We start from the raw sequence: 14,293 nt of genomic DNA on the forward strand, positions 1-14,293 counted from the left end.
GAAATGCCATGATCGGCTGTTCCAGCCTTGCTGTTCTTTCTTGGGTCGGTTGGCCAATAATGATCTGCCCAGGGAGGTGCATGTTGGCATTTCCTGCTGCACAGGAAGCTCTTATTTCTGAAGCTCTTTTGCTCTCCCAGGAGCTCCAGTTTTGGGAGTTGTTGCTGTATTTTGGGGAATTTTGATTCCGTAACAGCTAGGTAAATGGTCAGGTTGTACAAAGGTCTTATTCAAAATAAAAAACCTGTGCTTAAATTGCAGCTTAGGTTGGATTAGCGAATACGTGATGAAAAACAAAGACATGCATTTTGTCTCAAAAGGAAATAAAAATAAATTCATGCCATGGCTGACTGTGCATTGAGATCACTTTAATGCTGTTGGCTTTTGCACATTGGTGGCAGCTGTGTGAATCCTTAAAAGCAAAGGTTGAGATTGTGCTAATTTTAAGAGGAACTGGCAAAAATGGTCTTGCTTCGAGAAAGAGAAAACCAGAAAAAAAAATAAAACAGAAAAGGGCAGATCAGTCATCTTCCAGCTGCTCACGGTGTCCACAGAGCTGCAGAGGGTCTTGCAAGAGTTAAAAAAGAAACTCGTGGCTCAGAGCTCTGGAGTTTCTGGAAACTGAACTGGAGCAAGTGTGCTGGAGACAGCACTGTTTAAGGATAATATAAGCTGCTCTGTAGTATTCGTCATACTTCCTAAGGTCTCTGGAGAAGACAGCTGTCATCTGTAGGTCTGTTAGTTGAGCACCTCCTTTCTCTGCTGTAAAAATCACTTTGAGAACAGAAAACTGATGAGTTTTCCCACTATTCCTAGAGAGTTTCTTGAGCTGTGCGGAATTCGAAAAAGACCCTTTCTGACAGCTATTCTAACATCATTCTTTGGGAGTAGGTTTAACCGAGCAGGGAAGGATAGTCAAGAGTTGAAACAAACATGCAAGAGTCTTGCCTTTGGTTTGGCGAAATCTTGCTGCTCTCATGGGCTCCGTTAAGGAAAAGTGATGGATGAAGCAAGGGAGGGTCACAAGATACGATGGAAAATGATCTGATGTGAGGTTGCCAACAGGTTTATAATAACAGGTCAGTGTTCAGCGGGCTCTGTGATAATCTCAGAAGAAAAAAAAAAGAAGACAAAAAACGAATAAGACTCTAAACCACTTAAACTGAGAGGAGAAAAAGGATATGTTATAATTAAGGGCCAATCAGACCTCTGGAGCTGAATAAAAAGAAAGCGAGTAGATGAAGAGATAAGACAAGAAGCAATTAAACCCCTCCTTGATGACAGACTTGCATTAACTGCTGAGGAAGAGTGAAAGATGGGGTTATGAATTGAAAGTAATTTCATTTTGGGGATGTGTACCCCTCCTCTTCTGCCTTTTCTAAAACTTTACTTGCATATTGCAATGGAACTCCCATCTCTCTGTCATCTCATTGCAACAAATCCTGACCAGCCTCAAAACTGGGACTTGGAGAATGCTTGCTGGTGGAGCAGGCAACGCACCGTGACCAGTGCTGCAGCCACATAAGCAAATGAATGAATGAATTACTGCATGGTTTATGCATACATTTTCTTCCCGTATGACTGCGTGGGGTGCAAAGGCAGCTGGTGCTGCCTGCAGACTTACAGACATCTGACATCTTGCAAAGGGTTGGTTAAGCAGCTGTTGAATCCCTGAGGGTGGAAGGAGGAGGGAGTTGGGTTAAGGTAACGTTACCCCCCCTTACTCGGCATCAGCACATGGTGCCCATGCTTCTTGCATGATGGGAGCTGTGTTCTTCCCTGTTCCAGACAGAAATTTGCATGCATGGTTGTAGCAAATGGGTGTATAAACACAGCAGGAGACATCTATAATGTGAAAATGGGTAGGTAGGTACCTACAGAGCCATTGTGCATTCAATCCACTGTGTTAGCTGGGCAGCCCGAATAATTATATGCATTGATATGGGGAACCAGCTATGCAGGCAGGGTTTTTCTTTTAATGCAGACCAATGGCTTCCTGTTTTGGAAACCTTGCCTCTTCAGCGCACAAATGCATAGTTTTGTATGTGCATAATTTGTGGCTGTAATTTTAGAGGCTCATTAAATAACTTGGCTGTGGAAATCAAATTGCCTTTCATCAAAATCCAGCAAGAGCTGAACTAGTTCTGTCCATCACAGCAGACCTTCTGGTCTTCGTTACGTGGCTGAAAAGTACAAATGCAAATGGGGCTGCGGCTCTGTAGCACAGGAGGGAGAAACAGGGAGTTGGGAAGAGGGAATGATGCCGGCAGCAGATTTTTCAGCAGCGAGTTGGTCATTGGAGGAGAAATGAGGGCTTCTCTGGTTTTCTGCCCAGGTAAGAAAGCTAAGGAAAGTCCTGAGTGGTGGGTTTGCATGGTGCTGCCCAAAACCATCTGACACATACAGGAGCCCCTTGGTGCCTGAAATCCGCGGCGTGAGGAGTAAAACCCTGCAGGTACCGTCGTACCAACACTTCCATTTCTGTCCACTGTGAGTAACTGCAGTGGACTTTTCTGGCAGGAGGTAGCAGGCTTGGTGCTGTTTCTGGGATTGCTCCGTTCATATTGGAGAACACTATGAACTAACTAACTTACATGCTCATAAAGTCCAGATTTATTATCAGTGTAACATTATAGCGATGAGAATGAGAAACAACTGCAAGTGAAGACTTAGATGGGGAGAGGCAGATGCTCTTTGATGTTCAACAACATTATCCAAAGTAGAGTGGAGATTTTTTTACAATTTTATTTTAATCATTATATAAAAGTATTAGCATGCTGCTCCTTTTTAGTGGTATTCACACTGATATGGAAGGAACTATGAAACAAGAGGGGAAGCCTGCCTTCTGCTGTAGCAGCGCTGCTTTGTTTGTACCCCACATTCTTGCAGCTGACCAAAACCTCAGCTGTTTTCTGGGGCTTCATCTTTATTCTGCACGACTAACAGCAACACAACCTCCTACCCTCTAGCAACCCTCCCTTTTGTGGTGGTATTTACTTGGAGGAGAGAGTGGGTTCAAAGATGCATTGGGAAAGAAGGAAAAACAAGAAGCGATTTCAAAAGGTCCTATGTCTAAAAGAAAAGTTTAAAAAAGGGAGACAAATAAAGAGATAAGACAGATGCTGTTTCCTGTGGAAGGGGAGACGGCTCTTTGGCAGCTGATGAAGAAGAGGTGGGATTCCCCCTTCCTCTGATCCCTTCCATTTGGGGTTTCAGGTGTCTTCTTCAGAAACCCAAAGGTCATGCAGGGGACAACCCGCTCACCAGAAGGGCCATCGGGCTGCCAATGTGTCAGCGATTCAAAGACCGCTGACAGAGATAAGAATGCAGGAGAGGTGTAACTTAAGTGTCATCTTATAGCTACTAGGAGCTTAGATACACTTCAAAGGCAGGCGGCGGAGAAGCGGCCGCTCCGAGAGAAGGGAGCCAAACAGGCAGGCTTGAAAGCATGATTATGACTTATCGTATTCCACCATGAATGTGTGAAAGAGGGCAGGAGGGACTCTCACGCTGCAAGGTAAATGGCAATGATTTAAAGAGATGCTTTTCCTCCAGCAGTGGCTGCCCTACTAGTAAATCTCTGTTAAAAACTGGAGCAGCCTCCTGAAGACAATGAGAAGCCCCACTTGCGAAGGCATGGGTAGGCTGCTCTCCTCTGCACCAGCCCCACGTAGAAAGAAGAAATGCGGCAAGGGAGGCAGCCAAGAGATATTCAAGATGGGAAGGAGCTCACCGGGGTGCCTTCTTCCACCGACATCAATTGGTCTGAACAGAATAGTTATTTCTTGATTCCCCGATGAAACATTACAGCTGATGCCATTATAGAGGTGCAGCCTCTTCACCTTGGTGGCAGGTCACTAGCCTTCAAATCAGAGGAACAATATCTCCTGTTATCACGTGCCCAAACTCCTGATTTCTTCCTGTCTTTTTTTTTTATCCCCTCAATTTTATTTTGTGTGTGCCAAGTACATCCCTCCGCATCTACACGCTAGCCCCTGCACTTTTCAAAATAGCAAAGGAAGCAGAAATGACTCCAAGCTTTTATCTATGCTTTCAAAAGAATGCAAATCAGGAAACTCAACCTTAAAAGCTCAGGCTGGAGAGAGCATCCTCCCCACTGGAAAACATTTCACCTTTAATATATTCGAACCAGCCTATGAGACCATTTCTCTTGCCAAGACAACTTTTCCTCATTAACTGTTGGGTTCCAGGAACCTCTTGGCTTATTCTGAACTTTTCAGCACTGAAGCAGAATACTAATGTCCAGATCACATAGATGAGAAATTAAATCACATTTCAATAGCTTGGCAGATGCTAAATGCTGATAAGGAGGAAAATCCCCACAAAGAAACACCACTGCACCAGGGGTTTCTGAAAGCAACCTGCAAAGGGAAAATCCTCATGACTGTATGTATTCACGTATGGGTTGAGTTTACACCTGCCCCTGCTATCCCGTGGCTCCCATCGGAAGCGTGGTCCCGTGTTAATGCTGGCCACCATCAATTTTAACTCATATTGATGCTCTTGGCTGCGAACTGGGGCTGCAATTAGCAGTCCCTGGGATCTTTAGTTGCGATAACTAAATCTAGAGGTGATTGCTAATCATTGTCCCACAGCTTGGGCTTATACCTGACTGCCGGTGATGGGAGCGAGGTTGGACCCAGACTTCTCATCAGCTTGTGTTCACTTGGGCTAAGAAAATGGAGAGGAAGCCCTCTTCCTATCCTGCTAGTAATGATTTATCCACATTGGCACTCACGTGTCATCTGATGTCCACCCTGTGTCGTAGTATGAGAGGCAAGCCATGGGAGGAAAGCGTTGAAGAAACCGATGCCTAAAACCTGATTTCTGACTCCACACTGAGATGCTTCCATGAGTTGCCTAAATTTCTGTGCAGGTCATTAGTAGATGCCTACAGGTCGGTTTAGAAATACAGCTTCAACCAGCCAGTCGTAAAAATTTTGGGCAAAGCTTCTCCATCCCTCAGTTTCCCCACCTGCAAAAATGGGGCGAGAAAAAGAAATGGCTGAGGGGCAGGTGCCATGCAAATGCCTTTGCTAAATGGCCGGGATTTGCTCGTGGTGCCTGGCAGGGTTTTGTGCCGGGATGGCTGAAGTGTCCGGGCTGTGGAGGAGGGAAACTTTCAGAAGGGGCAGGGCAGGAAGCTGTGGGAAGCCTGAATTTAATCTGCTCCGTCTGTGAGTCAGAGCCCTAAATCTTCACATCTTCCGAGGCTTTTGCGCTGTTGCCACGTTGGCTACGGCCAGCCAGCTTTCTGGTTTGCCCGACTTAATTTATGTCCAGGCCGGTTTTCATCTTTTTCACATGTACTAATGGGATAAAAGCGGTCCGTGTTGCTTCATCCTTTCCCAGAGAGGTGCAACGGCACCCAGTGAGAGCAGGGCTGGCTGGATCCCTGCTTCTATCTAGACAGCTCTTGTCGGGGAAAAGGCAAAGAGAGAGTTTGTTTAAAGTGGAGCAACACATAAACAAAGTCCATGTAAGTAAGTTGGAAAAAAAAATGCCAGCAGCCAGCTCGCTGTCGCTCACGAGAAGCCTTTGCGTTTGTCTCTTTTTTTTAATCTAATTTTGCAACTGTAAAAATGTGGTGGAAATGAGAATCTGGCAAAAACTACAGGCTCAGTGCCTCAGATAGGGAGCTGAGAATGTCTGCAACGATTAGACGTCTATAAATCTCAGCATGTCTCTCCTAATTACACCAACAGGAAAGCATTTAATTATGTAATCAGAATACCCCATTTGACACAGGCACACATGTACCCCGAACACTAACCTTAACCTGGTTATCTCGCTTTGTTTCTGGACTAGTTAAATATAGATGCAGACAGACGGATCTGTCTGCGCAAACAGAGAACACGATGTGTGGGAAAGTAACCTGGTGTTGAACCTGTACCATCGCCTTCCCCCGCCGCAGTAAGCCGCTTGGTTGGAGCTGTATTTTACAGGCTGTTTCTTCCCAATCAGATGCAATTTGTTAATTTGCTGTCGTTTACTTGACCGATTTGCCTTCTTATTCGGGCCTGGGTGTGATTTATTTCTGAGGGGTATAGCTGAGTTCACGCCACTCTTCTACAGATTTATCCTACCTAAACACAGCTTTTTTTTAGGGGATATTAGATGCAAATAAACCCTGTAACAGCCCAGTAAGAAGCAGACAAACTCTTCTCTGCCTTGATTATAGCCCTGATCCCAATTCAACATGGACACGCCGAGACTCTCAGTTTGACCTGCTGCATTTTAAGGGCTTTCCAGGGAGAAAGAGGCATCTTGTCATCCCTGGGTGCCGAGTCCTCAGTGCCCTTCGGGTTCCCACTAAACGTGCTTGTCCTGGGCTGCCTTGCTGGCTCACGTAGGCACAGCCTCCTGGGATCCCAGGTCTTCCCGGGCCTTTTATGGCTCCGATTAGCATCGGTTAAAAGTTTCCCATTGACCCTCATCCCAGCCCTGCAAATCCTCCCTGCCACGAGGAACCTTCAACCGCCTCGCTCTGAGAAAAAGCCGAATTTGCTTGCGGTGGTGCAGGTGGGACTGGTGCCAGCTCTGCAAAGGGAGCTTCGCCCAGCAGAGATTTGCCGGTGAGGAGCAGGAAAAGGAATTGCTTGCTGACGGCAGAGGTCAGGAGGTTGTAAATCGCATTCCCTTCTCGTGTTGTGAGCAGTTTAGTTGTGGGACTATTTTAATTCCGTTTCTCCAAAGAGTTGGGGGGACACACACAAGGAATGACAGCTGAATCACGTGTGTTTGGGACAGGGTGTCTTTGAAAATTGATGTAGGAGCAAGGACATGGGCAGCCCTGCTCTCACGCTGGTGTTTCCCTCCCTGCAGCTCTGCCACTTTAACTGCTGTCTGGGGAAAAAACAGCTTTTTATAATAATATAATACCCTTACGTGGGCTTTCTTCTCTAGATGCTTTATACCAGTCCTTTTTCTTGCTTTGGTTTTCCCCTAAGATGGATGTAAAACGTGATTTACACTGAAATATATCTGCCTGCAGCTTGTATAGAAATTAATTTAGCAATAGGAAAACTTTCTGAAAGTACTAATACTCACCTGACTAGTTAGCTTTTGGACTTTTTTGGACATGTTTCACCTTCCTCATATTCCCCCATTTATAGCAGCATCCCAACAGATGTGGTGTAGAGGGTACATAGCCCAAATTATTAAGCTGGCATTTATATGAAATAATTTATTTACCTGTGCTTAGTGACTTAAAAGTAATAGGGCAGCAGAGAGGGAGAATTGCAGGAGGAAGCTCTTTCAGTTCAGTGCCCCGTCCATCTTCTCCTCTGCTCCTTCCCTCCTCTCCCTCCCCACAGCCCCCCACACATCTGGTTCCCTATCAAGGGCCCGTGCCAGCAGAGGATACGACTATCAGTTGTATTTGATCATATGGGTAACTTCTTGAAATTGTTACTACATTTTTAAATTAACAAAGCAAACAGTGAAAATCAGAGGGTTTGGCAGAGGACAAAGAAACCGCATCTCTCCCTACTCTTAGCTACATGTCATAACAAAGCACTGGGCCAGATAATTAAGACAGTTTCTAAAAATGTCCCCATGATAGTTGCCAGGGTATCTGTCTCTCTGAGCATACACATGAGCATATCTATAAGAGTTGCTCTAGTGCTTTATTTTAAAATAAACGGATTCTTTTTTTTTTTTAATCCAATGCATCAGCAACAAACACTGCCTTTGCTCCTAAGAAAAACGAGAAAGATTTTCTTTTCCTTAGAAGACGAGAAACACTGTAAACGTATATAGAGCCACAAAAGAAGGTATCTTCTCCCTTTTGAATTTGTTCGCTATGACATCTAGGTGGGTTTATCTGATTGCAAACAGTTGCAGAGGGGGTTAGCAGGTTACCAGCCATCAGCTGAGCCGTAATAACCCACAGGGAACTGCGGGGCATGGCTGTGCATGCTGTCAAGAAAGTGGTTTAACATAACTGGGGACAGTCCAAGACTAGGAAAGAAGCTCGTAAAATGATATTCTGAGCTATTTCACTTTTCCGATTCCTACAATTAGTTGCTCTTATTTTTCTTCAGTGATTCTAGAGGTGCATTGGCATTTCACTGGGACCAGTGGAATGATTCCTCGAACTTCAGCAGGCTTCTCAGTGATCCGTAACCCCATCGAAGATGCTGCTATGTATCACACACAGTAGAACTTTGAAAAGTAATTTCAAATTCTTCCTGGCAATGTCAGAAAACTGGAGAAATAGTTTTTTAAAAAAAGGCATGGTATATCATATCATCCATAGTATTTCAATTGAATCTCACTAAACAGCATCCTTTATGGTGAGCTTAATGTGTCGTAACACGGCTGGCTTTCCAACAGCCACTAATATCATCTCTTAGGAATTTATTATGAGTGTAATATGTCCTGTAATATTTTTTATGTCAGGTTGTTAATCGTAGCAACTAGGATGTGTTGAATGCACGTTTATATATGAAAGATTAATTTCACACTGACGTTTGCCACTCAAAGGGAAGGAAAACGAGTATCATTATCCAATGCCATCAGCAAAGCTGGCTTTAGTGCATCCAAAGGGCTGCAGGAGATAAGATAACAAACATTCATAATGAAGCCTTTTTCAGTCAGGAGGTGACATAAACCCTTACAGTTTTTTTTAGGAAAAGACATGCACAGCCCCCATGTTGCATTTTTTAACGCCCAGCATACATTGCCTTCTGATCCATCTTTCCATCTGTCTGCTCAGTTTAATTGCTCCTTTGTGGGTTTTATACTATGTTTCTCACTGTATTATTTTAATGATCCTTTGACTGAGTCAGACTGGAAGAATCCCATAAACTTTAGTGACACTGTGGGTGATGTAGATGGGCACAAATCAGCCTGCAGCCTTGCTTGCAATTCTTCCCGGCGCTCCCAGGGGAAGGCAAACTGTTTCAAGATTTGACCTACAAAAACTTGGCGGCGGCTTGAGCCGAGTCCTACAGAAGAAGGCATCGAGGAAGCACCACAGATAGGTCTCTGTGGTCCAGCTGATAGATGGTTTCCAACAGCTTTTCTAGCTTGACCATGGCCGTTCTCGCTTGAAAAGCATAAAACAGCTCTGCCAGGCGCCGGTGCCAGGCAGTTCTGCAGAGCGCGCACCGGAGGCTGCAGCAGAAACACCAGGAGACGGGAGGGGAAGGACAGCCAGTTAAAACATGTTTTCAATCAGCTTGACTATTCAGACGGGGAGATGCATGTTACATAAATGGACTGAGCCAACCCAGAAACGAAAACACGTTCGGCAAGGGAGTGAAGGAAAGAAAAACAGTTTCACCTGCTGCTCTCTTTAGGCAAAAGCTGCTGACAGAGCAGCGTGCAGTGCATCGGAACAGGCAGGTAAAGGCAGAGCTGGAGCGGGTGCTGCACAGCAGGTTTATTTGGGCTGCTCCCGGCCAGCCACAGTGTCGCATCAGCTTTCCTAGTACTAATGCAATAGCTGTTCGGCTCCAGACGCGCATGGGTTGCGCTCCTTAGAGCCAGCGTCGTGCCAGCAGCATCAGCTGTAGCACCCAGCGTAGCTTCGTTTCACAGACTCATCTATCGGTTATAACGAGCAACTCGCTCTGCCGACATATGTTTCTCATTCTTCCCCCCCCCCCCCAAATAATTAGAAGTGCGGAGCCTGGGGGATTCCTGCTGAAATGCCGGGTCTCGCCCAGCCGGGGTGATGGGACGGGGGGGGACGCAGAGTGGCACCAGCACGTGCTGGGAGCTGTGGTGGTCCCAGGAGATGTGGGGAGGGTGGGTGGCAGCCCCCGGCGAGAAGGGGTTTGGAGTATTTTTGGGCTGGATGTCCTGGGCAAAAGAAGGGGATGCTGCGACCTTGCCCTGGAGCTACGGCTTGAGCGAGGTTCAGGCTGGCACGTTGTTCTGGGGAGCACCGTCAGCTGAGCTGAGAGGTGGAGGGTGACGCCGACTTTGAGATTTCTGGTGGGATCTTGGTGCCAGGTCCCTGCAGACAAATCCCCGCACTCGTGGCACGTCCTGCTGGAAGCGCGGGTGCCTGCGGGGCCGATGCGCTGCCCGGATTAGGCAGTGGCTGGGCAGGGGTTTTGTGGCACTCGGTTTTGGGCTGAGGCACCTCAGTAGCTGGAAAGACAGTGATCAAGGTTTACAAACGGCCTGGTGGGGATTTAGTGCTTATTACTAGTTAAACATTTGGGAGGAAGGATGGGGTACAACGCTGATGCCGCACACACTGATGTAATTTTGCCAGTAGGGCTTATGTGCCTGGTTTGTACTGACACAGTTGAAATCTGGATCAGGACTATTATTTATGCATTTGTATTAGTAGTAATTTTGCTTTTTTTTTTTCCGCTAAAATTCATCATAAAGAACAGAAAGAGAAAGATATAAGTAACACATTTTCAAATGTTCTTTCCTAGTGAATTACTTGGCCTGACATTGGAAATGAATTATTTTCCATTGTACCAGTGACCCCTGTTGTGTGTTCTATTAACACCACATGTTAAACTTTTATATTTTTAGTAAACCATGACCTTGTACATTCTCTGTCATTTCCCACTGGCATAAGTACAACACATGTGGTATGAAAGCTAACGGTTTTCATTTGTATACAGTACTTTTATATCTTAGGCTTGTATGAAAGCACACAGGTCATGGTAATCAGGGCATCCTAGGATTTTACCAGTTACAAACAGTCACAACAAAGTGTATGTGTTTTCAAAAAACATATTTTTGGCATAATGCTCTCTTATGTGTTGTGCAAATCCAGATGAAAATGGGATCTTGAAAGGCTGTGTTAAATTTTTTGATCGTGCTAATCCAAACAACTGTCTCCAACATATGCATAAGCAGAAGGAAGTCTATAAAATGTCAGGTTTGTTCTAAATATCTGCAGAACAAATGTGGCTCAGGAACATGACCAAGTGTGCAGAACTCTTAAGATAAAAGATGATGTCACATAGGTTTGGTATTTTATTTCATCAAACGGTAACATTGTTCTAGACATCTAAAAATTATGGATGATTTATGAATAGAGCCCAGGGTATGGAAGAGAGAATAATTCCTTCCAGTTGCCCAAATATTTCTTTTTATTTTTCCCCCCTCTTTTTCTTTTTCTCTTTTTGTGGCCTGGACTTTTTAGATGTGAATTTTAGGTGCACTGGTGTGCACTCTCAGCGCATGCCTGCTCACACAGAGAAACGTGGCCGCATGTGTAAACACTGACCTATGTGGTCCTTTGTGCTTTTTACTGAAATCCAGCCTGTTCTGTAGGCACTTTCCAGTATTGATCTGTTTCCTTTTCTGGGCTGATCCTCAGGGCTTTCTGAATCATTATTGTTTCCAATAAGAACTCATGTTTAAAAAAAGAAGATTAAAGTCAGGCTGAGGTTATCCGTAGTTACTTTGCTGGACCCAAGGTCAAGACACGCAGCGTCATCCAGCATCGAGAACGCTGCAGGTCTCCATGAGCCAACACACAGCAGCAGTGAATGAAATGGAAAAAAAGACCAAAAATAGATGATTTATCTATCATACAACCGCACTTTCTCCCCTCTTCGCTGTTGAGCCTCGGTGGCTTCTCCACCTGGGCCTGTCAAATCTGTGCCCTTTTTGTGTGATGGACAGCAGGAGCTCAAACCTCTTCCAGATTGGCTCTTGCAGTGTAACCAGCCTTGGAGCCGTGCTCCTCCGGGATTCCACCTGCTATTACTGGCTTCCCTCTATTTTCCACCCATCACCTGCGTGTTGGTAGCATGTCGCAGCACTAGGACTGCTCTTGGTCATCGGTGGCGAAGGGGCTGGCTGTCCCCTGCATCCCATGCCTCCAAGATGCTGTCTCAGACTTCCTAGCTGGCAGCTTCGCGTTACAACATGACATAATTGTGTTTGCGATGTAACACCATGTCTGCCAGGACAAACTTGCAATGTTTGGCTCGGGACCAGCCAGGCTCGGATTTTATTTATGACAAATAACTATTGGCTCAACGATCCCGTAAGGATTCCTTTTTGTCTCCTCCTTGTGCTGCGGCCATTGGGTAATGATCGGAGAGTTTCTAACATAAAAGCATAAAACCCTGGTAGTAAAACCTTAAAACAAACTTGCATTTACAGTCAAGCTGTGTGGTAAGGATTTTTCTTCAATTTGCCTTTTAGGCTTTTGCCCAGAGTGGTGTTTAAAGTTCTCCCATCACTCAAGTCAGAAAACAAACAAAATTTACCCTCTGTTGCATGCAGAGGACCAGGTAGGTGGGGAACAAGTAGGTGGGGAAAAAACATGATTGCTCCGAGAAGTGACCTCTGCCTGGTGCACAGGCATTGCCCTATAGCTACCTTTTTAGCACAGAAATAGCTCGGGATTCCTTTACACCTTATTCCTTTGTGCCTTGAAGGTCCCCTTTCGTTACCCACTTACAGACACTGAGGCATGGTGAGGCTGTATAGACACATGGTTTTGATCCATGGGGACCATTCTTCATTCCTGCTCTAAGGATTGCCCTGGTTTTGGGGTGTTTCCCCTCCAAATCCTTTGCTGGGTTCATATTTTTGCTTCTGATTTGCCAAGAAAATAAAGTCTCCCTCTCCTGAGTCCCTTGCAGTCTCAGAAAGTCTGTAATGGAAGAGGAGAAGTTGATGTACTGGTGTAGATAACCAGAAAAAGATTCTTTCCTGGATCCCAGTTATAAATGTAATATAAAATAAAAGCTACTAAATAAAGGGATTTCAGCATGTCTTCTGTGTAATGACAAACAAAACCGACTCCATTTATCTAACGGGTTTGAAAGTGTGACTTGTCAGACGTGGGGGGAAATCTCCCCGCAGCAGAGATAGTGAGAAGGGAGGGCAGAGAGAATACAGCCAGGAAATGATGGAGGAATGAAGAGGAAGTGTAGCAGAGAGAAAAAAACACAAACCAAACTAAGGAGATAATTACAGTGAAAAAAAAACCCCAAAACAAAGCCAGGGAGGAAATAGGAGACAGAAATGTGGCTATATAAGAAATGTAGGATGTAGGGCACTCACCCCTCCAGGGTGTATTTTTGTGGATATAGGAGGGGTGATAGAGTTTTTGTTTTCCTAATACATACTGCAGGTTGCCTGTGCTTGAAAAATTGAAATTATTTAAAAAAAAAAAGAAAAAAAGAAAAGAAAAAGCTGAGTCATTGGTGACAAAAAAAAGACATGGATTAAAATTATAGGAAAGAACTGTTTATTAAAGGAAGCTAGTGTGAGGGACTAAATAAATCCTTCAGCCAGACCCAAAGGCTGAGATGTTGTCAGCTGCCGAGCTACATAAGTACCTGTAGCACATCGATCAGGGCTTGTTATTCAGACCTAAAAGGTTGCTCTGCTCTTGAAGGTCTCTAGGAAAAAGCAGAAGGATGTGTTCACTGGGTCACTAGGTCTGTAGAGATGCTCACTTATGTTGCAGCCTTTCTGAAAGTTGCTCCTGAAGCAAAGCCACCCCTGCCCAACGCAAATCCCAAACTGCATCCTTTGGCCATCTCCACCTGGTCCTGGGGACTGGTTGTGATAATGGGCTCTCCCAGGGTGGGAGCTGGAGCTCATCAGCGAACAGCTTCACCGAGGGCTTGTAAGTCGAATGACCCCCTCAGGGATTTTCCTGACCTCGGTGATGTCACTTGGGGTGACAGATCCGTCCCCAGCGGGTTGTGTTGGCGGGCTGGTGGGTGCTGTCCAAGGGCAGCTCACTGGCTCCCAGCGAGCGCGCCTCAAATGACACAAACCACACTAGGACTTGATGAATAACAGAACATCAAGTCAGACAGACACTGGCTGGCTTTTCCACTGTAGCTCTCCCCCTGCTATTATTTATATACCGTTTCGCTTCCTTACACGTAACTTAAAACCAGCCCAATGTCAGCAGCCCAATCCAATGGTGGGCCAATTAGTCTGGAGTAGCCCTCGCTTTCTTTCTTTCTCTCCTCCCTCTCTCTCTCTTCACTTTTACATGCAGGAATAAGGCTGGCTACTGTTAGGCATTCCAGGTCTTGTCCGAGAAAAGCCTGTGTGCCAGTTCAGTGGCTGAATATGGGCCCTGTTTATTTTTTCAGAGTGGCAATTTTCAAGGGGTTGGAATAGTTGTTAAAATTAGCGTAAAGAATTTAAGCCACAGAAAGGTCCTTTCACCTTATTCTTCAAAAAGCCAGTTGTTTTCCAGAGTGCCCGCCCTTTCCAGCCTGCCTGAAAGCCTGTTTCCATCTGGGAATAAAAATCACAGCCTTCAGACCCCAGAGCGGTGCTTGGACAGGTTTCAGTGGGATTGGGCTCA

The sequence above is a fragment of the Haliaeetus leucocephalus genome, unplaced genomic scaffold (genome assembly GCF_000737465.1).
Source record: "Haliaeetus leucocephalus isolate CR32 unplaced genomic scaffold, Haliaeetus_leucocephalus-4.0 Scaffold668, whole genome shotgun sequence".
Taxonomy (NCBI): Eukaryota; Metazoa; Chordata; class Aves; order Accipitriformes; family Accipitridae; genus Haliaeetus; species Haliaeetus leucocephalus.